The sequence below is a fragment of the Musca vetustissima genome, unplaced genomic scaffold, assembly GCF_032173495.1.
Source record: "Musca vetustissima isolate MV318-11 ecotype Yass unplaced genomic scaffold, APGP_CSIRO_Mvet_v1 utg5860, whole genome shotgun sequence".
NCBI lineage: Eukaryota > Metazoa > Arthropoda > Insecta > Diptera > Muscidae > Musca > Musca vetustissima.
The window spans coordinates 106,321-133,634 of record NW_026878953.1 but is presented as its reverse complement, the minus strand read 5'-3'; the positions used below and the strand labels follow the sequence as shown (position 1 = coordinate 133,634).

The window sequence follows — 27,314 nt, the reverse complement described above, 5'->3', positions numbered from 1 at the left end:
GATTTTAAAATTTCAAAAGGAAAAATTCCATCCAAAGCATGCAATCGAAAGGTGCAAAGGACATAAAGAAACAACAAAGAAGAAGAACACACAAATAAAAAAATAAAACAAACTTTGGAAAAAGAACCGCAGTACCAAATGTTTCTTATTTTGCCGCAAAAACAAAAATGAAAACAAAAAAGACAACTTGCATGTCTTTCGGTTAAATGTGTGTGGCGCCCAACGGAACGTGTGAACGACAGAATGAATAAACCAAGCCAAAGGAAGAAACGAAACGAAACACGTAACTAAAGAAGCATTGAAGTCGTAACAGTAGTAGCCAGGCATTTAAAGGAGGAAGGCAGATGGAAATAAAAAGAAGGAAAAGGAAAGCTCGCATAAAGTTCATTGTTTTCCATATTACAACACTTTTAACCTAATTCCAACATATTAACACACTCACACAGAGAAGCCCAAACACACACTCACATACACACACACACAGAATAAAAAGGAGCAGCAGATACTTTCCAACTAACCAAGCAAATGCTTGGTTATCTGAAAAGCAGAAAAAAAACTACAACAAGGGGTCGGGTCGACTAGATGTTCACACATCCTACCGCCAGAGTTGGAGCACAGCGAACTCGCCACGCCAAACCAAGTGTGTAGGCAGTCATCTGGAGGAGTGAGAACGAACAAATTGTAATGTTTCCGTTTTCCGCCTTTTTTCCATTGAATGGCCGACCAAAAGACAGGCGGTCGGTTGGTTGGTTGAGTGAATGGATGGACAGATGAATAACATAACAGCCAGGTTATGTTCCTTTTCAAAGGTGAAATATGTTAACTGCTAACAAGCAAAAGCGTTTGAGTCAAGCCGAGCTAGTCAGTCAGTCACTCGGCCTATAACAGCCCCATTAGTTAGGCTACAAACGACCACGGTTAGCACCAAGGAGAACATTGAATTTTATTGGGGATTATAAAAAAGGAAGTGCATCGAACAGACGAACTGAGAGATCCCCTACTATTGCAGGGGACCACAAGAGGGCCGGGATTGTTTTAAGAATATTTTTTAGGATTCACAACAAGGCGTGGATTTTTTAAAGATTTTTTTTTTTTTTTTTTATGTCGAACACATGACGTAGATTTTTAAAAGAATATTTTTTGAGGTCGAACACAAGGCGTGGATTTTTAAAAGAATATTTTTTGAGGTCGAACACAATGCGTGAATTTTTTGAAGAATATTTTTTAGTGGTCATAACTAGGATTGGATTTTTTAAAGAATATTTTTTAAGGGTCATAACTAGGCTTGGATTTTTTAAAGAATATTTTTTAGGGGTTATAACTAGGCTTGGATTTTTTAGAGAATATATTTTAGGGGTCATAACTAAGCTTGGATTTTTTAAAGAATATTTTTTAGGGTCATAACTAGGCTTGGATTTTTATACCCTTCGCCACACTGTGGTACAAGGAATGCAAAAGGAATCGAGATAGACCCATGGTTCCTTTTGAGAATATTTTTGAGTCGATTTATACATGTCCGTCTGTCCGTCCATGTATTTTTGTGAACAAAGTACAGGTCGCATTTATGATCCGATTTAGACCTAATTTAGCACAAGTCACTTATTTGGCCCAAGGACGAACACTATTGAAATTGGAGAAAATCGGTACAGATTTAAATATAGCTCCCATATACAGTTTCGTCCGATTTTAGGTAAATGGTATACCAAAGTCTTCCGATTTGCACGAAATTTGGCATAGCGTACTGAATTGAGTCTAGAATGGTGTATGTAAAATTTCTTGAACATCGGTTCAGATTTAGATATAGCTCCCATATATAGTTTCGTCCGATTTTAGGTAAATGGTGTACCAAAGTCTTCCGATTTGCACGAAATTTGGCATAGCGTAGTGAATTGAGACTAGAATGATGTGTTTTAATTTTCTTGAAAATCGGTTCTGTTTTAGATATAGCTCCCATAGATAATTTCGACCGATTTAATGTAAATGGTGTACCAAAGTCCCTATATATCATTCAACTTGCACGAAATTTGGCATAGCGTAGTGAATTGAGGCTAGAATGATGTATTTTAAGTTTCGTGAAAATCGGTTCAGATTTAGATATAGCTCCCCCAAATATGTTCGACCGATTTAATGTAAATGTTGTATCAAAGTCCCTATATATCTTTCGATTTCCACGAAACTTGGCATAGCGTACTGAATTAAGTCTAGAATGATGTGTGGTAAGTTTTGGGAAAATTTCTTGAACATCGGTTCAGATTTAGATATAGCCCCCTTATATATTTTTTCATCCGATTTTATGTAAATGGTGCACCAAAGTCCCTATATATACTTCGATTTGCACACAATTTGACATATCGTACTGAATTGAGTCTAGAATGATGTGTGGTAAGTTTTGGGAAAATCGATTCAGATTTCGATATTGTAAGGATACATATGTACAATATACCCAATGTGGTGCAGGGTATTACATTGTCGTCCCAGTCCGAATTTTCTACTGGTTTAAAGAAAATTTTGTAGGGGTCATAACTAGGCTTGGATTTTTTAAAGAATATATTTTTTAAGGCCTGCTTTTTAACAAAACATTTTTTTCAAGGCCTCATTATTAAAGAATTTTTTTTCAAAGCCTGATAGCTTGTATTTTTTTAATGCCTTTAGTTCTTGTGGTAGGGTAACGAAATGCATTCCATTACGGGTTTTCAATTTGTACTTAAATAAAATCGTTTGTTGCTTTTATTCTACTCCATTGCTCTTTCGTTTGATTGAACAATAAATTTTGGCCCTATTACGGCAATTTCGGTAGAGTCTGTTGAGTATGTACGTGTGTACATAGATACTCATAAAGGTATTCAATATATATAGTTTGTGTAGAAAACACCGTAAAAAATGCAATGGTTTTTAGGTACAGCATTTATAATGAATGACTTAATTTTCCAAAAAAAAAATCTGCAGGAATGGATATCTCCAGAATGGATTTAGAGAGTAGTTTAGGTGTAGAACAACATATGAAATTAAAAATGATTACTATTCTTAAAAAAATCTCACTTTTTTATCAGCATCCAAGGATAGGAAATTTAAGTCATTTTTTCTTCATCAGATCGTTACCCCCTTTATATTATTAAAATCTAGAAATAATTTTATCCATAAACAAAACAAAATTGGTAGTTACTAACTGATGTACATTTTATTATTATTTCAAGGTTGTTGATTTTAAAACTCACTAAATCACTTTTCTTTAATTTATTTTTTTTGTTTTTGGAATTATTGGAATTACATTATTGTGGACATTTAACTTTCACATTATGTTGTTATTGCTTTTTGTTTTCAATTGTTTTTCGATAACACAGCTTATATCCCAAAAAAGAAAATATTAAAAAAATATCACAAACTATAACAACAATTCAACGACGTTGGGTCGTAAACGAAATTTCGTCGATAGCATCCCGCCGTGCCTTAAGCCACATTTTGTGGTTGTCCAACGACGTTCAGAGTACGCGCGGTTTAATTCGTCGTTCTTCGATCGACGTTGTTGAAAAACTATTTGTTTTCTTTTCATCATTCGCTGCTATGTTTTTCCAAGCATTCAGCAAACCAATGCAGAGAGTTGTGGGCCATGTGGGCCCACACACAACAACACAACTTCATGCCACCAGCCACCCAAATAGATGTTATGAGTGAATTATTGCTCATACTAGTGGTGGGTATGTGGAACACGAGGAAAATGTTGGGCAGAGTCAACAAATTGTTGCACTAAAAAAATATATATATTTTGATATTTTGTTAAATCCACGCCTCCTAAAAAATATTCTATAAAAAATCCAGGCCTTGCTATGACTCCTAAAAAATATTCTATAAAAAGCCAGACCTTGCTATGACTCCTAAAAAATATTCTATAAAAAACCCAGGCCTTGCTATGACTCCTAAAAAATATTCTATAAAAAATCCAGGCCTTGCTATGACTCCTAAAAAATATTCTATAAAAAATCCAGGCCTTGCTATGACTCCTAAAAAATATTCTATAAAAAATCCAGGCCTTTCTATGACTCCTAAAAAATATTCTATAAAAAATCCAGGCCTTGCTATGACTCCTAAAAAATATTCTATAAAAAATCCAGGCCTTGCTATGACTCCTAAAAATATTCTATAAAAAATCCAGGCCTTGCTATGACACCTAAAAAATATTCTTTAAAAAATCCACGCCTTGCTATGACCCCTAAAAAATATTCTTTTAAAAATCCACGCCTTGCTATGACCCCTAAAAAATATTCTTTAAAAAATCCACGCCTGGTTATGACCCCTAAAAAATATTCTTTAAAAAATCCACGCCTGGTTATGACCCCTAAAAAATATTCTTTAAAAAATCCACGCCTGGTTATGACCCCTAAAAAATATTCTTTAAAAAATCCACGCCTTGCTATGACCCTAAAAAATATTCTTTAAAAAATCCACGTCTTGCTATGACCCCTAAAAAATATTCTTTAAAAAATCCATGCTTGTATAGACCACTAAAAATATTCTTTAAAAAATCCATGCCTTGTATAGACCGCTAAAAATACTCTTTAAAAAATCCATGCCTTGTATAGACCGTAAAAATATTCTTTAAAAAATCCATGCCTTGTATAGACCGCTAAAAATATTCTTTAAAAAATCCATGCCTTGTATAGACCACTAAAAATATTCTTTAAAAAATCCACGCCTTGTATAGACCGCTAAAAATATTGTTTAAAAAAATCCTACATGCAAAATTTCGTGAAGATTATTCCATACCTGTGGCCTGTATACACTAATTACAATGGACCGACGGACGCACACACATGTCTAGATCGACTCAACTAGTCGAGATATGACGATCGGTATACTTAAAGGTGGGTCTAGGACCAATAGGACAACATAGTTGTGTAGGGTATAAAAAGCCTGTAAGGGCCCCTGAAAAAATAATTTTAAAAAGCCCACAGGCGTGGGACCCAGAAAAAAATATTTTTTTAATTCACTGCTGTAATGGTCCCTGAAAAAATATTTTTAAAAAATCCACGCCGCAAATGGTCCCCCAAAAAATGTTAATTAGTCCTCAAAACAATATTTTTAAAAAAATCCATGCCTATAATGGAAAAAATCCACGGCATTTTAAAAAGGTTTAAAAAAACACAGTTTCGGTCGACGAAATTATGCTTTTAGATAATTTTTAAATTTTCATAAAAACAGAGCTGCAGGATTGGCCAGCAGGATTAATATTCTCTATTGCATATTCATCGGAATGAAAAATGTCATTCAGAGTGGCTTCATTAGATATTTGGGTTTCAGAAATATTCGGAATTGCTTGCAACCGTCGAAGATTTGTTCGTAAATTTTAATTCAATTTTGATTGTTTCATTCATATAATCATGCTGATATTCCAAACGACGTTTAAGATGCAATTTAATTACCTGTGCTTAATCGAAATATCTTGGAAGGGAAGTTACTGCTTCATTAGCAGATATCGGCACATTTACAACAGACCCACGAATTGTGCTATGACTTTCTTTAATTATAGCCAGGGAATATATTTTCTATTTTTATATCCTTCATGTGGCCCTCCAAAAATAAAAAAAAATCAATCACAACTCTTTTTGTTTAAAATTCATGATTCCTTCAAAGAAAACTCAATACCAAAGAAGTAGTAATAAAATTCGATTTGTCCCACCTTAACACATCATAAAATTTGTATTCACAGAATTTCAGTAGCAACAAAATATCAAATCAATTAGTAAACAATTTATCTAGAATTTTGTGTGGCCACTTACTTTCAATTCAAGATTAGAAGATTTATTTTAAGATATCTGGTAGAGTTAAATGATTTGTAGGTAGATTTTTCCATAAATGGGAAATAACATGTTGTTGTTGTAGCAGCCCTATTGCTTCTACACAATGATTTTAACATGCAGTTATAGGAATTAGATTTGAATAAAATATTATTTCAAAACTGTCTGTACAAGTATATGCGTGTGTGTGTGCAAAACGGCGTAAAGATTTATCAGCAACCTACAATGTTTAACAATTGGAAAGTTAACAGATATAAACTGTTAAATTTTAATTTCCACATAAGGCTTTACATATATAGCATTGCAATAAAATATGTACATAATAAATAAGATGTTGGAAGTAATAACAAGAAGCTGAAGAAAAATTAATTTTGAAAAAAAATATAAGTAAAAAAATTCAAAAATAAAAATCCAAAATTCAGCCTTCAAAATTTTTGGAATTTAATATTTAAAACTCGTTTATTGTTTTAATATTTCATATTTCCTCAAAAATTCTACAATAATATCAGAGATGTTTTTTGAACATCTAAATAAAATCTACGCTTATGCCTCAAGCTGCTTGACATACCTACAACCCGAAGAGCTTTTGAAAAAATAATAATAAAAACATGTTCGGTAGAAAATGTCCACAACACATATCAATGAAAGTAGACTTTTGTCTGCCAATACTGATTTGTTTTCTTTGGCTTATGCTAAAATACACAGAAAATCGCTTAACATTTCCCCGATCCTCTTTAAACTACAGTTTTCCCTTGTCGTTTTAACATTGAATGGAAATTCCATCACATGGCACAATTAATGAGCTTAAATTAATTGCAAGAAATTGAAGGTATTTAAATAATGCGTAAAAAATTGTCTTCAATTGAAATCCCACCACAAAATGAAAGGCGAAATAAAATGTTAAAAATAAAAAAAATAAAATTTAACAAGACAAAGGCAATTTGACCCACTCCCACATTTTACGATGGTTTTAATAATAGTTTTGGTAAGAAGATGTAGCGTTTGTTCCTTGAGATCTATGATACGATCTAAAACGGTTCAAAATCTTTATAAATGTTTTCCTATGAACCGTCGAAGCATTTTTAATCAATTTTAATACAATGTTTATTATAAAACTTTGTGTTGTGATCTTCTGAAGTATATTTTCAACAGCTCAACTTTCAAGCATAGTTATTTGGTCACCATGATTGAGATTTTCTATTGCATATTCACCGGCATGCGAAATGTCATTCAGAGTGGCTTCATTAGAAATTTGGTCTTCTGAAATACTTGGTATTACATTTATCAATTTTAATACAATGTTTGATATAAAACTTTGTGTTGATTAAGTATCTGACTGCATCAGTAACCTTCGCTGGTGTGATTGTTTCATTCATATAATCATGCTGATATTCCAATACGACGTTTAAGATGCAATTTAATCACTTGTGGCTGATTTTATATTTTAATAAGTCCAAATTATACCCTTTCAACATTACAATTATCCTCATTGATTTAAGCTTTAGTAGATTTCTAATAAATATTTTTGAAAAGAAAATATTCACATAGACGAACATTCCCACTTGTTGTCGATTTTCTACCCACCGAAATTACGCCTTTTAATAAGTCATAAATTCATACACATGTTGGTGGTTTTTGTCGATGGAGTTACGCTCATAGTGGTCCTATAAATAATTTTTAAATTGTCATAACAACGAAGCTCGGAACGCGATACTTTTGAATAAGATTCCGTATAAGAATGTTTTTCTTTTACCACAGAAAGTAGTAACAAAAGCTAACATTTCAGAATGAGTATTAATCGGTCTGGATGTATAATCATGCTTGTATTCCATACGACATTTAAGATGCAATTGTATCACCTGTGCTTGATCAAAACATTTTGGAAGCATAGTTGTTGTTTCATTGAAATCTATCGCAACATTTAAGTAGTGTTGGTTTGGGATAGCATTTATATTTTGTTATTGCAAAATAGCCGGGAGTAATACATATATGCTGTTTTTTAAAAATACAACCGTGTCCTCTGGGTCTGTAATGTTTAGACAACACATGATTTACTATTCGCGTTATATAAGGTATATGTTTTAATCAAATAGTTAACCATTTGTGGGGAGGTACCTGAAGAAGTATTTACCCTTTGTGGGGAGGGTACATACCAGAAGGAGTGGACCGATATGTCCCATCTTCGACTTTTTGATAAAAGTATTGTAATGTGCAAAATTTGGATCAAATCCGACATTCCATTCGCCTGTTATTGGATTAATATATATTTTAAAATTTTGCACATTGTGGGGAAGATATCAAAACGAGTGGACCAATTCTTCCCATTTTCAGACTTAGTTTAGATTTGGTAAAAATATTACGACAAGCTCGATTTGGACAAAATCCCACATTGAATTTGGATTAACAATTTTCAAAATTTTGACTCCTTTTGGGATTTAAATATTTCAAAATGCTGACTCCCAAAAATATACAGGCATGATTAAAATATTAAATTGTACAAAGATTAAATAAAATCGGACACAATTTTGACTATTTTGTAGCAATTTGTCTCATCTTCGGACATGACCTAGGCTTGGTAAAAATAATACGATGTGCAAAGTTTGGATGAAATGTGAATCTTCCGTTTGCTTCATATGAAATTTACAACGTTTCAAATTGTTGACCCTTTTGGGGGGAGGTACTAGAAGTAGTTGATCGATAAGCCCCACCTCCCAACAATATGTAGGCATGACTAAAACATTAGGTTGTGCAAAAAAGAGTAGACCGATATCCTCCATTTTCCAATTTGGTTTAAGGTTGGAATAAAATATAACGATGTGCAAAGTTTGAATAAAATCGGTTGCTTCCTTCGAGAGTTATCGTGCGCACCAGCCGACCAGACGGACGGAAATTTTGTAAATCGACTCCAAATTGTCTGAAACGGATTTGGACCTAAGGAACATGGGGTCTAAAACCAATATTTCCATGAGGCACATTTTTGCCTTATCAAAGGGTCATAAGGCCAATAATTAGGGCTTTAGTCGCTGTAAATCGATACCCATATCAGTGGTATTCTGGTACCCTCAGGAAATATGAATATCAGCAAGAATGTGTAGTCACTAATGTGGCTGCAGCACTCTATGACCTTCCGGTCCATTGTGATCATCCATAAAAGGTATGGAGAAATCTGGAGGGGAGAGAAAGGGGGGTGTGATGAAAGAAAAGAATAAGAAGCTGGGGAAAAAATTATTAGGAGGAAGGTGAGAATAGTTTCGATGCCTAAATAAATTTGACAGAAAAACATTTCCTAACCACTTTAGTTTTCTAATAATTTTGTGAATAAAATGAGGTTCCATAGTTGAGAAGAAGCTTATCTTTGCTCAGGTTCAACAGTGAGTTTGTTCTCTTGGTTGACAGAGTCGGCCATATAGATCTTGACACATTGCACCTAGGTTCGTTGTGCCAGAGTTCATTGGCTCGTTCGTCGAAGAACACCTCAAAGTTCGGAAAGAAATGACAGATGGCAGGGGTTTGATTGAGCAATCGATTTCTAGATGTGTAGATTGAGATTCTTGTCTAGCTAATTCGTCCGCTTTTTCATTACCCATGATGTCACGGTGTCTTGATACCCAACACAGCCGATAGCTGTAAGTGAGTTTTTCCAAAATTGCTATACACTCGAGGACGACATCATATTTGATATTACAGGATTTGATGGCTTTAAGAGCCGCCAGACTATCCACAAAGATAGTCACCGTTTCATCGATCTCTGCATCCAGACTTTTTAATCAATTCCTCTGCCTTCCAAATAGCGAAAATTCCAACTTGGAAAACACTACAGTTGCTATCCAGCTTGTAGGTAAGCTCAATCCCAAAATCCACGCGTTTTTGAAATTGAAAAATATATTTGTTTTTTTCAAACTACAGTCGACGACCGGTATAACGAAAAAAATTGCATATAAAAAAAATTTCGCGATAACGACTTGACTTTGAAAATTCCATCCTTGATATTCAAAAAATCTTGGAACAACTCTAGTTTAGTAAAAACGATCAAATTTTTCTGAAATTTTTTCCAGAGGTAGGTATTTTTACCCTAATTATGGGGATATATTTTTTTCTTGGGGGACGTACCCGGTTACCCGGTTATTTGACCCGGAAGTTCGGGTACGGGTACCCGGTTATATCCGGTTCTAGGAATCCGGTTAATATAATATGGGTATCATTTTAAAGGTTATAAAAATACCTTTCCATTGAGTGGTAATATAATATGATATCTCAAACCATTTTGGGGATATAGTCAAAAAACTGGGTTTTGGTCCCCGATTTTTTTGAAAAACTCCCTAAAAGTCGAACTTGGGTCCATTATAGTCCCTCTCCAAACAGGACCCAAATGATAGACCACAATTTGCCCTTTCCAAAATGGTGCAATATGAGGCTGTATCTGTCAAAAGATATGGGCCTTAGAACCCTATAAAAACAAGGAAAATCTTTCTACATGACAGAATCTCCTTTTAAATAGCATGGTGTTTTTTGGGTGACCGGCCTTCGGCCGGGGATTTAAGACTTTCTCCTATGGACAGATGCCAACACCGGCTAACGCGGCAGAAACTCCTTCTAAATAGAATATTTTTTTGTGTAGCCGGCCTTCGGCCGGGAATTTAAGACTTTCTCCTATGGACAGATACCAACACCGGCTACGCGACAGAATCTCTTGTTAAATGGAATACTTTTTTGGGTGACCGGCCTTCGGCCGGGGATTTAAAACTTTCTCCTATGGACAGATGCCAACACCGGCTAACGCGGCAGAAAATCCTTCTAAATAGAATATTTTTAGTGTAGCCGGCCTTCGGCCGGGGATTTAAGACTTTCTCCTATGGACAGATACCAACACCGGCTACCCGACAGAATCTCTTGTTAAATGAAATATTTTTTGGGTGACCGGCCTTCGGCCGGGGATTTAAGACTTTCACCTATGGACAGATGCCAACACCGGCTAACGCGGCAGAAAATCCTTCTAAATAGAATATTTTTTGTGTAGCCGGCCTTCGGCCGGGGATTTAAGACTTTCTCCTATGGACAGATACCAACACCGGCTACGCGACAGAATCTCTTGTTAAATAGAATATTTTTTTGGGTGACCGGCCTTCGGCCGGGGATTTAAGACTTTCACCTATGGACAGATGCCAACACCGGCTAACGCGGCAGAATCTCTTGTTAAATAGAATATTTTTTTGGGTGACCGGCCTTCGGCCGGGGATTTAAGACTTTCACCTATGGACAGATGCCAACACCGGCTAACGCGGCAGAAAATCCTTCTAAATAGAATATTTTTTGTGTAGCCGGCCTTCGGCCGGGGATTTAAGACTTTCTCCTATGGACAGATACCAACACCGGCTACGCGACAGAATTTTCTTGTTTTTGTAGGGTTCTAAGGCCCATATCTTTTGATCCACAACAGATACAGCCACATATCGCACCATTTTGGAAAGGGCATATTGTGGTCTATCATTTGAGTTTGGGTTAGAGAGGTACTATAATGGGCCCAAGTTCGACTTTTAGGGAGTTTTTCAAAAAAATCGGGGACCAAACCCCAGTTTTTTGACTATATCTCCAAAATGGTTTGAGATAACTCCATACCACTCAATGGAAAGGTATTTTTATAACCTTTAAAATGATACCCATATTATATTAACCGGATCCGTAGAACCGGATATAACCGGGTACCCGTACCCGAACTTCCGGGTCAAATAACCGGGTAACCGGGTACGTCCCCCAAGAAAAAAGATATCCCCATAATTAGGGTAAAAATACCTACCTCTGGAAAAATTTTCAGAAAAATCTGATCGTTTTTACTAAACTAGAGTTAAGCCAAAATCTTGAATGATATTCCCACCTCAATTTACCGGTCGGTATTCAAATCACCCTAACCTTATAGAAAAGCACACCAAATCAAACCTCGTCCCGCAGCATATAATTTGCTTCTCTGGGTGCCGGGGGGGAGGAAACGAACCTTCCGTACATTTGCGGTATTGATTTAGAACAGAATTTCTATTCTGTGTAATAATGGATGCAATAAATTACCTTGTAATAGTCAATAAGACGCCGCAATTGGCAAACAATTGTTTGGCAGATTTGTTGTTGTTGGTGTCACTGCTGCTGCTGTTCGTTTTGTATTTTCTTGCGATGTTGGTTATCAATAAGAAAATTCCATTGCACTTGCGGTCACAAATAGAACACCGATTCAATTTCAAACAACTATTTAATCCAATTGCATAGAAAATGCCCACACGAATTTTATTGATTTATTTTAATTTTCACAATTCACAAGGAATATTTTATTTTTTGCAATATTAATTCTATTTTCCGCAAAGAGCAGAAAATAAATGCAAAACACACACACTCACTCACTTGACACTTGCCGTATCATTCACAATAGCGGGGAATGTTTTCTTTTTTGGTTTTGTTTTCTTATTGGAGGGGTATCGATAACCAGCCGACCAGCACTTCAAATTGATTTGCCAACTATTGAAACGTCAAACATTTGTTTCTTTTTGAAGAAACGAAACAGAAAAAAATTACCACAAAAACACACTTTTGATATTGATTTGAATTAATTTAAATTATGAATGAGTTTTTCCAGTTGCTTTTTGTTCTTTTCATTCGTCTGTTCGTTCTGCGTTTTGTGTGGCTTATTTTGGGCCTATGGGCCTATTTGAATAAGATATGTTTTTTTCATTATTTTGTTATAATCTCTCTCTCCTTTTTGGTCTCTCGGTGTACTCAATTAGAACCAGTTTGTTTTCTCTCACAAATGTTCTCTCTCTCTCTGTCCATGGCTCATGATAACAGCCTCTCTTGTAGTCGTTATTTAAAAATTCTTTACCTTTATTTCTATTTCTTTATTTACTCGCTGAATTTGATGTGTGGTTGGTCCACTCGTTTGTTATGAAATGTCAAATGTGGGAAGTAGACTCAAAGGAATGAATGAACTTGTACGAAGTGGAAGCAAAGAAAACAATAAAATTAATGATTTTATTGTAGATTTTTTTTATTGAATAATTTATTTCAATACAAATTGTGGATTTTACGATTATTAGTTGTGATATGTCAAACAATAACTTGCTGACATTGAGGCAGGTCGTTATATATATTATTGTTTTCACTAGATTAGTTACTATTGTGAATGGCAGTTAAAGTGTTGGAAAAAATAATATAAAGGGATAAAAATTATATTTTTTCTTAAATTAAACATACTCAAACCATCCTGAATCTTTATGCACATTTTGTCCCAATTTGTATACCCTCAAACCAGGGTGATCCAGGGAGACCAGCTGAATATCAGCTGCCTCTAATGTTTGCTGTCAAAATCCATTATTGTAAATTGACTTCCATTATGAAAACGTAAACAAAAACCAAATTTTTGACATTAGACTTGAGAAAAAAGCCGACTGGGTGGCCTTATAAATAGATCTTGAATCAGCCTTATGGCTAATGAGAATATATACAGTTTGCTACGGAAAAATGTGCCTTATCGAAATATTGTCTTTTTACCCCATGTTTCTTTGGACCAAATTTGTTTCAGACAATTGGGAGTCGATTTAAAAACGTCTTCTGTCTGTTTTGACGACTGGTGCGCGCGATAACTCTCGAAGGGAGTAACCGATTTGATACAAGCTTTGCACTAAGGATACATAGTCGAGTGCAAAATTCGACTTTAAGACTTTTCGATTTTTTACTATGACCAAAAAGTCAATTTTTAGACTTTTCGATTTTTGCCTTTGACTAAAAAGTCGATTTTTTTGTCAAAACTGTTTCGATTTTCGCCTTTCTGAAAATCGAAAAAATTTGATTTTGTATGTGAACTTTTTCGGAAGGTCTTTTTGATTTTGTGATAAAAAAACAAAATGAAGAAAATCTTGTTAAAAATCGATTTTTCGACTTATAGGCTTTTCAATACAAAAAGTCGATTACTACATTGCACATCGTAATATTTCGTTCACCATCTCGAAATAATGTTATTAATATACATAAATGATTATCTAAATAGAATTCCAAAATTTTACAGCAGTTGACCTGAGATATGACAGCATTGTTTAAAGTAAAACACAAGGAAGAATTTAGCGTTAATTAGATTTGGAAGTGTTAATAAAAAAATTGTCATGGTACGAGGCATTAATTTTACCTAAATTTTTGCATCCTGGAACGATAGCAAACAATTATCTGACTCACGAGCGACTAACTGAAGGATATGGGAATCATACTAGTATGTCTGCATATAAATATCCTTCTATTAATTGCAATTGTTGCAATATGTAGTTTATGTAAATAGAAAACAATTGTGGTCCCAAAATTGACCCGTGTGGAACTCCTCTTACGATTGTAGACAACGAAGACCTTCCGCATCTAGTTTCAACATATTTTGTTATTTAATTAATTGGCATTCTGACTCCGGAAAGCCATAAGACGAGATCAGTTTATTAAGTAGCACTTCATAATCAAATGTTCGACTAAAGTCAATTAGTTTACCTTTATCCATATCGTTTCTTATGTCATCAACATGGCATAACTATACAAGGTAGTCGCATGCAGTTATATGTTTCCAATTTTTTCATAAATTTGTTTTTGACAACATTTAGCTTTCAAAATTTAAACGAAAATATCTTCCTTCGTAATGTACGCAAGTCTTGTGTCCAGTGGCAACAAATTTTGAATTATATATATTTTTTAATATTTTCAAGTTCCCTGCCTATAAAACCTATAAATATAAATTGCATCATTCTCATTTAAATCTTGAGAACAATGTGGAGATTTATAAATTATTTTTTTTTTAATTTGTTCCATTGTTGTTATAGCAGTTTATATGAATATATTTTTCCTGTTTAAATTCAATCTGATTCTGTCTTCATATTGAGAAATGCAGCTACTTCCACTGGCTCCAACCACATATGAGTAGATTTGACTGGGCAATTGAATAAGTGCAGTGTGTTATGAGGGCCCGTATCCCTTTTGTAACATTGAACCTCTCTCTCTAGATCATGCAGATCCTTCCTGACACGCCTGGGTGAGGGAGTCTTATCTACCATATGATAGTGGGGATGATTGTTCCCGAAGCACCCGAGCAGGTACTGCAACAAAATCATATTGCTATGCTGACGTTAGGGAAGGATTTAAGTCTCCTCATGAAGATGGTCCACTGGTGTCATGAGGAGGGCGCGGTTCAGACTTGTCTGAATATTTCTCAATTGCGTATAACTAGAGTTCGCAGAGCACTCTGGAACCGCATAGCTTGCCACAGACCGACATATCGCTTTGTAAGAGGCTAACAAGGTTTTCTTATCTGCGCCCCAAGTGCTACCGGCAAGCGACTTGAGGACCTTGTTCCTACTTTTCAACTTATCGCAGATAGCTGCTGTTTGCGCGGACGGAATTGTATGCACATTCAACGGCATCGGAATTGTATGCACATTCAAAGGCATTTTCAGTGGAGTGGAGTGAAATCGGCCTGTACGATTCACCTTTGCTGGCATCCTTACCCGGCTTCAGTAGCGGGACCACCCTGTCCATTGTCCAGGCTTCGGGGACGACGTAGGTGGCTATCGACAAGTTGAGGACGTTGGTCAAGTATTCGACTCCTGGCTCGTCCATCTGCCTCAGCGTTACGGATGACACATGCAACATCACCCATCGTAAACTGTTGTGGTACCTCCTCGGTGGAAGGTACCACCACACTGATCTTCGGATCAGTCACAGTTTCTTCGTTAAATGTGACAGAGGTCCTATAATCCTTCTTCCCAGGGTTCGAGAACGACTTAACCGTTGCTTACAGTTTACTTACTCCGGTACCAATGTTGCAACTCTTCAGGTGCCCCAACCATTTATTCCTCTTGTGCTCGCCACTAATCTGCTGACCTCCAACGTAAGTTCCCTGAACCTGAGATCTGCTGCATTTGATCGACGGAGCTCATCACGCAGAACGTGGAGCTATCAGTTTGCTCTGCCAGCACTGTTCTCCTCTGGTCATTACCTAGGATGGAATACCGCAACTCATGGTGGACAATGGAATCCCCTAGCACCAGACGGTTATAGCCATCCAATAGAAAACTAATGTTGGGCAAATAACGCGGTTCACAGCTATTAATCGGCGGTATGTACACGTTAAGCACCTCTATCTCGGCAGTACAACATTTAGTTTTTTTCTTATTATAATTCATCATTTAATAGCCTTTTAATTTGTCATTTCCTATGTATGTATGAACGCGTTTAGACTATTAAATCCACTCGATTACAAACGTCAATTATATAGCGTATACGTCACGTTAATCCTGTTCACAAATCCGCTGGATTATAATTGACGTATATTGACATTTAAGATCATGTGGATTTCGTAAATCTAAACACATATACAAAACGAATCACATACGTTTTGAAAGTCGGAGAAGGATAGTGATGGCCAACCGATGCTACTATGGTCTGAGCAAACAACTCAAAAGCAAGGCCACCTCGCGACTACGTTGGCTAGGGCATATAAAAGTGAACCAGCTGATGGTTCGCGCAGAAGGGGAAGGCCAAGAATACGATGGAAAGATCAAATTGCAAAAACTGCGCAAAAGACCGACGCGCCTGGAAATCTTTTCTAAGGTCGGCTTATGGAACGTAAGTTCTGTCACAAGCCAGCTAAGTAGGAAAGGTCGCAAAAAGTATAATTTTATAAATTATTTAATAGTTTGTTTACATTTAACCGGATTTCGTTAACCCAGTGGGTTTCAATTGTCAATTCCTTTCCATATATGTCAAATAAATCCTCATGAAGTAGGTTAACCCGGTAAAAAGTTCTAATGTATATGCCGTTTAATATTCCTTGGTGTACGTATGGTAGATTTGACAGAACCTGTCACCTGGAGTTTTTTAAACAAAATATGTCTCATTTAATTATATTCAAAATTGTATGACATTCCCCATATAATTTGTTATTGTATAAATCAACAACGCCCCATACTGCTGTCGAAAAAAACACAACCACCAACTATTTAATTATTTCGCTGACACAAATGACAAACAACAAAATGACATTTTACATGACTAATTGTCATGTACTGTCAAATGTGTGAACATATTTTGTGTGGAATAAAAATAAAATTTCAAATATTTAATTCTGAATTAAATTTGTAGATATAGAACAAATACTGGGATATTTTTTTAAACAAACTTCTTAGAGATGTTAATAATATGTCAGTTTTCTCTATATTCCAGCCATGTAGAAGAAGAAGCAAATGTAACAATTGAAATAAGCGAATAAATGATGAGTTAAACGAGCGAATTTGCCATTTAGAAGGAAAGGCGGAAATATGGCCAAAAAAAGTGTGTGTGTGTTTATGTGTAGTAGAATAAATCGAATTATAAGCCTTTTTTGCGATTTTGGTTTTGTTAAAAAGAAAATGCCATATAATAAGGATGTATTGTATAAAACTTACATTTACAATAGTTTCTCCACTTGACTGTCGGTCGGACTGGCTGGTTCTCAGCTGCTCAGCTTTATGTTATAACCTTTGCTTGGAGATGATAAAGTAGACAACTGCATGAATATGAAGAAGTAGGAAGAAGCAGATAGAACAACGAACAATAACAACAAAAATGTGTGGTAGTAGGTCGTGGCGAAGTTTCTTTTTTTTTGTTTTTTGGTTTAACTGTGATATATATTTTTTAAAGATATATGATGATATATAATTTCAGATTTATGATATATATTTTTTTATTTGTTTGTTTTTGTTTTTATTTGAATTTCACATATTTTTTATCATGGATTTTTATTATGAATTATGCACTTTGATTTGGTTTTTTTTTTCTTCGAGGACTTGTTTCTTTTTTTTTTGTTTCTTCTATTTCTTGCTTATTCAGGGAATGATGAATGGAATTCTTGGATTTTTTGTATCGTTGTTGTTGTTGGTTTTTTCTTACTTTTTAGCTTTGCTTTTCTTTAAACAATCTGCTTGTGATTCTTTTCCTTCACTCTCATAATACAATTGCTTCTCTTTTTAGGTAAATATTTTTAGATATTATATTTCTTTTCTTCCTCTCGTTTCTATTTTTCTTTTATTTTTTACACTCTGGGTCACTTTATTTTCTGCTGGGGATTATGAACAAAAATACAAACAACAAATATTAAAATTTATTTATATTTTTTAATTATATGGTTTTCGTTGTTGTTGTTTTCTTTTTTAACGGTAACACTGGTTAATTGGCCGTTTTGTTATCCTTTTTTTTGGTTTAGTTTTTATTTTCATGTGTGTTGGGTAAGACGTCGCAGAGGAAGCAGCAGTGTGCATGTGTGTAATTATTGCTGGCCCGTTGTCGTCGTATTTGCTTCGATGATGATAGCATGCCTGAAAGTATGCTACACTATACGATGTTAATTGTTTTTGACACACTCATTCACAAAAATCGTTTTTCCACAAACAAACGCACACACAACAAACACACACATTCACACGCGTACACTATTACTCTTGTTGTTGTTTTTTTATTTCACCTTTTCCTGAACTCTCTTGCACGCCACAATTGGTCTCATTGACTTGTGCATGCTCGCTCGTTTGCTTACTCTCTCTCTCTCTCTTTCTCACTGGTTTGCCGTTACTCTTGTTGTTGTTGTTTTCTTATTTCACCTTTTCCTGAACGCTCTTGCACGCCACAATTGGTCTCATTGACTTGTGCATGCTCGCTCGTGTGCTTGCTCTCTCTCTCTTTCTCGCTAATGTTATGGGGTTATTTGGTGCTGTTACACTATTGTGAATGACTACGCCGTGCTCTTTTATTTAATGCAAATAAAATCAAGATTTCTTTTGAATTTATTAAGCAACAATTTACACAATTAAGCGGGGAATATTATAAATGAAAATATTTTATATGATTTAAACAATATGAATATCTTTTTTATTAAATAATAAATTCGTTTTAATATTTTTAATTGGAATTTCTCATTGCAATGCAATATGGGGGTCACATAGTTTTGTGTAATGAAATTTACTGCTCTGTCATCATCATCACTGGAGCACCTGGTACTCTTTGCCATTTCACCTCATCCTCTACACATTTGTGTTTGTGTCGCACATACACTCTCTCTCTCTGCCTTTTTGGCATATATATGTCACACTCCCTTTACTCAGTAGGACACAAAATATTTTCTTTTTTTTGGTTTTACTTCACTATAAGAGCCATCCAACAAGCCTATGGAACACATACACACACGCTCACTTACTCACAACGTAGCCCACCAACACTTCCTCAAAAAATACCAATAAGCAGCAAAAAAGGATTTTCTTGTTAGAAGAAGAAAAAAATATTTAGTTTGGCCTTTAAAATATGCAATTTTACACAGTAGTTTTCACTTTTAGTTGGTATTTAAATACAACAAATCCACTCAAAATATTTATTTCTTGAACAAGTATAACAACACCCGATTTAAAAATGAAAAATATTTTTTTTTCATCATCACCTATGGAATTTCTTTCTTTTTTTCTCAGGCTCGTATTCCTTTTCTACACGAGAAAAATTTTTACTTCCGTTTTTTTTTTCTTTCTTCTTGCCAATTAGAAATTCATATGGCTTTTACAAAATGCCATTAATGCCACTTTATTTCGTTTTCGACCGAGACATTAAAATACTATTCAAACGTTATGCTGCTTTCTTCAACGATTTCAATTTATTTATTACAAATTTTAATTTTTCTTCTATTTTATTATATTTTTTTCTTTTCTCAACTAAACTTTCTACAATTACAATAAAAAACGCAAACTCTTTTTCTTCAATCGCAAACGACGACGACAACGACGTGTTTCCACCTCTCTGTTCTGTGGTGGAGTAATAATGCTGCCGATTTTGCCAAAGCAACGAGTGCAGTTATTCTTTCTGTCTTCACGACGGACAACACGGGCATTAACGATTTGTTGAGAATGTTGAGAACAGGAAAAAAGGATTTTGAGATTTCAACACTGTGTATAGTATGTTGTGTTGCAAAACTAAACAGGGATAATAATTACAAAAGAAACGATATGAAGATGTCAAAACGCCAAATTGTTAAAAAAAATATGTTTTAAGTAGTTTTTTACTATTTTTAATTATTTTTTTAAAAATAAATTAAATTCAAACGCGAATATTTCTAATAGTCCATTTGTTATTGTGAATAACAGCTGGTTTCTTGTGTCTACGCTAAGTACTAAAATTGGAATGTTCATTCACAATAATGATGCTATAATTCACATGTGACAATAATATTAAACAAGCATATCAAAAGAGGGCACAGCTGCATTAAAGTCTAAAGAATAATTTAACATTAAAAAAAACTGTGCTAAAATAATAACAGAAAAAATAAAAAATATGATTAAAAATATTTTAATAAAACTCCGTTATAAATTAATTTTAGAAATAATATTTAAAATAAAAAAATATTTTTTTAGGGACCAATAGAAGCGTGGATTTTTAAAAGAATATTTTTTAAGGACCAAAAAGGCGTGGATTTTTAAAATAATATTTTTTTAAGGACCAAAAAAGCGTGGATTTTTAAAAGAATACTTTTTTAAGGACCAAAAAGCGTGGATTTTTAAAAGAATATTTTTTTAAGGACCAAAAAAGCGTGGATTTTTAAAAGAATACTTTTTTAAGGACCAAAAAGGCGTGGATTTTTCCAGCCGCGTCGGTCTTTTGTGCAGTTTTTCCAGTTTAAAAGATCATATTCGGCAATGTTGTCTTCCACTTGGTCTTTCCATATTATTTGAGGCCTTCCCCTTCTGCGCGAACCATCAGCTGGTTCGCTTATATATGCCTTTTGGGCTAGGGCATCTTCATCCATTCTCACAACATGACCGAGATATTCACCGTCAACGCAGATCGGCTCATAGATCTTTCGGAGCATTTTTCTCTAAACACTCTCCAAGAGCTGCCTCATCAGCTCGAAGCTGTAGTTCTCAAGTTCCACAGTTGGTCCGATTCTACTGGGTGCCTTGTGCGTTGATACCATCAGCTTGGTCTTCTCGCCGTTTACTGCTTGTTCAAAGGTGGATGTTACCGCACGCAATGTTCGAATCATCATATCGATGTCATCGGCGTAGGCGAGTAACATGTGTTGCTTGGTTCACCTTTGCCTCTCGTATGACCTCTGTTCACCTTTGCCTCCCGTATGACCTTTTCCAGCAGGATGTTAAATAGGTCACACGACAAAAGGTCTCCGAGATGTCCTTTCCGACTTTAACTGCTGGATGGCACTTTATATGCGATGGGAAGGAGACGTATTCCTCTATAGTTGGCACATATCGTCTTGTATCCTTTTTTGTGCACGGGACACAGGATGCTGAGGTTCCAATCATTGGTTTGGTGTTTTACCCGATGGTAGAATAATCGGACTTCATTCTGACTGCTGCAGTTTGTAGGAGTGGGCAATTATCTGCCACTGTGCTTTTATATTATTATCGGGACAAGGGGTGCTTTCGTCAAGCTGTTGGGTAAGTTGAGTGGAGTAGGCTTCTGCTTGCAGCTTTTCGACATAATTTCCGTGTTACATTCCGACATGGGGCCAAAAATATTTTCCTTTACGATTTTTACATTAAAATCTCCTAGCAGAATTTTAATGCCATGGCCAGGGCAACGATCATATGCTGTTTCTAGGCGCTCGTAAAATATGTCTTTGGTATGTTAATCTTTATCTTCGGTCCGAGCATACGGATCGGATTTTAACAATTCGCTCATCTACTGGAGTGAATCTGGAGACGAGGTCTTTTATTCTCTTATTAACCATAAATGCAGCTATAATACAGGGCATAATCATCTGATTTACTTACGCCAGTCCCTTTCCATCGCATTTCCTGTAAGGCAATAATATCGGATTTGTACTTCTTGAATACATCAGGCAAAGCGAACACAGCGCCTGTTCTGTACAACGTGCGCACATTCCAAGTGCAGATTCGCAGATCATGGTCCTTTATGCGTTTGAGGGGGTCATCAACTTTGGGGGGTTTGGTTTTCTTTTTCGTTGCTTTTTCATAGTAGGTTCGGTTTTCCGAGTGTTTGCAACTAACCCGACGACTAAACCCATTTTTTATAGTTCTTATGGGTGAACTCGCGGCACATATTAGCTCACTATTTCATCGGGTGATGAAAATAGCTACCCCAGGCGGCACCACGGGGAGGTCATTGTCCACAATTGAGAGGAAAGAGGGACCAAGATAAGCCTGGACTTCGCCATGTTAAAGCCAATCAGAGCCGTTGCTTGGTATCTGTCATCCTCTACCCCACCCTTAAACACCAATATAAGGCGTGGATTTTTAAAATAATATTTTTTAAAGACCACTATAAGCGTGGATTTTTAAAATAATATTTTTTAAAGACCACTATAAGCGTGGATTTTTAAAATATTTATTCAAGGTCTATCTAAGGCGTATATTTTAAAAGAATATTTGTTTATAAACCATTAGATTTGGATTTTTAAAATAATATTTTTTAGGGACCAATAGAAGCGTGAATTTTTAAATTAATATTTTTATTTACGACCAATAGCGGCGGATTTAAAAAAAAAAATATATTTTTTTTCAACGTCTATCTAAGGCATGGATTTTTAAAGATTATTTTTTATGGTCTATCTAAGGCGTGAATATCTAAATTAACATTTGTTTCTTTGGGAACCAAATTTCCTTGCAATTTTTTTCGGAATTCGTACACCTAAAGACTCAGCCAAAATTCTTCAACTTTTACCACCTTGGTATCGTTTGAAAAAGGAAGAAAACTATTCATATTTTATGGTACATCCCACCAAAGACCATTATTTCCAAACAGTTTCGAGTTGTAATTAATTAGAGTAACAGGTGGAATGCCAAATTAATAAAAATGCCTAATAAAAAGTGTAGACAACAAATGGGAAATTAAACAGACACAAAAAAAAATATATAAAAACTAACAACCATAAAGACACCAAAAAACAGTCCACCACATGTAAAAAAAATATTCCAAAAAGGACACACACAATTTCACTTAATCACTTGTGAAGTTAATTAAAAGAAGAAGAAAAAAATCCAAATCCAACACAACAAACCCTATATTTATGGTCATTATCTAATTTTCCTTGAAAACTATTTCTATGATGTTGTTGTTGTGGCTCTTATTCTTCTTCTTTATATCCTCCACAAAGTTATTTGAACTTTTCGTGTGTGCTGTTTTTTTATCAAATATTTTTTTCTTTATATTTTTTTTAAAAGAGTAAACAAAATGACAGCGTTTGAAGGTAAACAAAGGGAGGAGGGGGTGGAGGTGTCAGTGCAAAGGAATGTGAGTAAATTAAATTTTTACAGCAGGGAGTGCCATTTAACCAAACAGTGTGAAGAAGAACAGCAACAAAAATAATATTTTATATAAAACTAACCTCAAACTTAAGAATTTTTACTCGAAGAAAAATGTTCGTAAATTATTATTATAATCTTATAAATTATACGATCATGATTATGAAGGGAACAGAAATGCCCTCCAAAAAACATTAAATCGAAAGTTTTGTAGAAAACAATCATCATGAACCGATATTTTGTAGTCGAATTATGTAACGAACATACCCATTGTAAATAATACATTTATCGATAGCATTAAGTACGATCAAATACAACAATGTAATTATAATTAGAATGATGAAAAAAAAAGAAAATGAAGCCATTCTTGGCGTACCCTTAGAAGAGTCAACAGTGGAGGAGGTATCAAGGACATAAGAGACAAAGCGGAGGCAGCTATAGTGAAAACGCAGAAGTATAATGAGCAACGGTCAAAGGAAAAGTGTTGTAAAGTCAACGTATTTAAGGAAGGAAACTTTGTGGTGATCAAGAATATTGATACGTCAGTAGGGGTTACCAAAAAATTGCTACCGAAATTTAGGGGACCTTATGAGGTGCGCAGGGTGCTACCAAATGACCGATATGTGGTCGGTGATATCGAAAACTGCCGGATCACTCAGATCCCATACGACGGAGTGATCGAGGCGTGCAACATGCGATTGTGGAGAACAGTTGATATAAATACGGGGACCCAGGGCTGCTCTGCCCCATAGTATGAAGTATTAGCTTAAGTAGTTTAAGTATATAGTTTTTTAGCGTAAAAACAAAATCTGTAATTAGAATTAATTTTTTTCTCTGAGTATTCAATGTTTGAAAAGCATAGTTATTCCAGTAATTATTACTGTTGCTTTTACATACTTAACAATGATAGGTATGTATGTAGTTCACTTGAATGTCCAAAGAAATATTTTGCATTTCTTTGGTCTTCATATTGCCATTAATATACATCCTGCACAGTGGGTTATTTTAAAAGTGTGATTTTAAAAAGAATATTTTTTCAAAGGTCTATCTAAGGTGGCGCAGGGCATAATAGATACCAAACAACGGCTCTGATTGGCTTTAACATGGCGAAGTCCAGGCTTATCTTGGTTCCTCTTTTATCTCAATTGTGGACACTGACCACCCCGCGGTGTCACCTGGGGTAGCTATTTTCATCACCCGTGGAAATAGTGAGCTAATATGTGCCGTGAGTTCACCCAAAAGAACTATAAAAAATGGGTTAGTTACACTCGGAAAACCCATCCTACTATGAAAAAGCAAAGAAAAAGAAAACCAAACCCACTCAATGATAACGACCCCCGCAAACGTATAAAGAACCACGATCTGTGAATCTGCACTTGGAATGTGCGCACCTTGTACAGAAGAGGGGCAGTTTTCGCTTTGACGGATGTACTCAAGAAGTACAAAGCCGATATTATTGCCTTACATCAAATGCGATGGAAAGGAACAGGCGTAAGTAAATCAGACGATTACGCACTGTATTATAACTGCCATGAATCGAGACATGAATTTGGCCGCAGATTTATGGTTAACAGGAGAATAAAAGACCTCGTCTCCAGTTAGTCGAGACCTACTCCGCTCAACTTTCCCAACTGCTTGACGAACGTACTTTTTGTCCCGATAATTGTATAGAAGCACAATCGCAAGGAATTGGCCACTCCCTACAAACACTTGGGTACCAAAATCCAGCACCAAGAAACCCATGGTACGATCGTAATGCTACTGATGTGAAAAACGCAGAAAGATCTACGACACAGAAAGATCTACGGGCCGATCTGGGTCGACGGTGAATATCGGCGTCGAATGAATCACGAGCTTTACAATTTATACGCGGGCATCGACATCAATACGACTGACTAGTATTGAGCTGCAGCGACTACGATGGCTGGGCCATGTTCTGCGAATTAATGAGAATGCCCCAACTCAAAAAGCATATAAAAGCGATCCTATTAATAGTTTCCGTAGAAGGGGAAGGCCACGAATTATATGGAAAGACTAAGTAGAAAACAACATCTTGAAACGTAGTCTTTTAAATTGGAGGAGATGCGCGCAAGACCGACGCGCTTGGAAATCTTTTTTAAGCTCAACTATGGAACAAACGTTCTGAAACAAGCCAGCCATGTAAAGTAAGTACTATCTAAGGCGTGAATTTTTTAAATTCAAAATTCCTAAATTTAAAAAAAGTAAAAATTTCCAAAAACTTCCATGTCATTCTTTCCCCCCATTGTTTAAAAATGATACGTACACTGTAACATTATCTTACTGGAAACACTCCTCATTGGTTGGGTGAGTTGTTTGTTTCCTTCCTAGCGCAACCAGGTCGAATGTTCGAAGAACACATTGTTCTCGTGGTTTGCTGTGTAGGTGTTAATGTGACGATGGCAATGATGTTAGTAGTTTTGGTCGTGATAATGATGATGTGTGTTTTGTTTGTTCGTTTCTATTGCGACATAGCCAACAGGACATCGAGACAACACGCATACATATACATACAAATAGATAGGACAGAAGGTGGGCTGTATGTTGTGCCATACATACATAAATCCTGTTTGTCCTTCTAAAGTGAATGAGCGTTGCGCGTATGCATGAATAATAATAGAAAAAACTATCATGACCATAAGGATTTTTATTTTCAAGATAGTAGTAGCATTGGATGAGGAATACAGGGTGAACCAATATTTAAAAAATATATATATATATATATATATTTGAGTTCTTATAAAGATCACATAGCCTTCTGCTAATATTGGCTAATTCTAAATTTGATTTTTATTATTTAAACTTTATGAAAAATTAAATTTTTTATGTTTTTAAATAAAAAATAATGTTTTTATTAATTTTTTTTCAACAAAACAAATATTATTTAATTTTTTGTTTATATTTTCTTATAAATAATTTTTTTTTATTAAAAAAAAATATTTAAAAAATATATTTTTTTTATTTAAAAAAATATTTTTTAATAGTATTTTTTATAAACAATATTATTTTTTTATATTTATTTAAAAAAATGTGTATTTTTTTTAATTTTAATTGTTTTTTATAAAAAATAATATTATTTATAAAAAAACTTCACCCGTGACAATGTTCTTTGGATGTTGAACATTGCCGTGACCAGGATTCGAACCTGGGTTACTACGGCCACAACGTAGGGTCCTAACCACTAGACGATCACGGCTATGTGAAGTGTTGTGTGCTGTTCAACTCATTGCGGTTATCAAAATAAAAAAGAAAGAAAAGAAAACAACAACACATTTTTCACATACATACAAACATACTTATACGAAAGTCTACGTTATACGGGTGTACGAATTATTTACGATCAAGTTTAGCTGACCATTAACAACAACAATGTACACACATAAATTATCTTTCGAATGAATGAAAAAAAAATAAAATAAAAAGAAAGCAGTTTGTTGTTGTTTTTTTTTATTTCCAAAAACTATCTGAAAATATTGAAAATTTAGTTAAAGAAAATATTTTTTTGAATAAGATGAAATGTAAATTAAATGTATTTCGCTACAACACCTCGAAATATTCCTCGGAGACCCCAAAAAGTTTATACAGTCGAAGTACTATACGTCGAACTACCATTTTCCCGCAAAACATCGACTTACGTGGACTTCGATGTCGTTTTTTTTGGGAGCTTGTCCAAATTTTTCAACAAAATTGGCTGTAATTTGATATTTGGGATTCTCATTGGGTAGCAAATCTCTCTACCACAAATTATCAATATTGGCCCACTTTTTAGTGTCGGTATTTTGAGGAGCTTGGTCACGTTTTTCAAACCGAATTGGCTGCAATTTGGTATTTTGGATTATCATTGGGTAGAAAATATCCATACCAAAAATTATCAATATTGACCCACTCTTTAGAATAGACCCCATATAACAGCACCTCCCAAATTTCGGTATTTTAGGGAGCTTGGGCACGTTTTTCGATCAAATTGGATGTATTTTAGATTCTAATTGTGTAGCAAATTTCCCTACCAAAAATTATGAATATTGGTTCATTTCTTATGGTGGCACCCATATAACGGCGTTTCCCAAAATTCGGTATTTTGGGGAACTTGAGAACATTTTTCATTCGCTTTGGCTGCAATTTGGTATTTTGTGCTCTCATTGGGTAACATATCTTACCAGCAAAAATTATCAATATTGGTCCTCTTTTTAGGGCGGCCCCTATATAA

General features: G+C 35.0%; 1 long non-coding RNA gene and 1 other non-coding gene across 2 annotated transcripts in view; both read right to left on the bottom strand.

The window, feature by feature from the left end:
- The window catches only part of LOC133323752 (uncharacterized), a 34,812-nt gene extending 17,527 nt beyond the window's left edge, over nucleotides 1-17,285 (bottom strand). Inside the window, exon 1 of the long non-coding RNA XR_009754095.1 lies at nucleotides 17,243-17,285. This is a non-coding gene — a long non-coding RNA (uncharacterized LOC133323752). The remainder of the gene's footprint in view (nucleotides 1-17,242) is intronic.
- An 8,946-nt stretch (nucleotides 17,286-26,231) lies between these two features.
- On the bottom strand, nucleotides 26,232-26,303 carry Trnah-gug (transfer RNA histidin (anticodon GUG)). Its single transcript has one exon. It is a non-coding gene; the product is annotated as a tRNA-His (tRNA).
- Nucleotides 26,304-27,314: the final 1,011 nt, after the last annotated feature.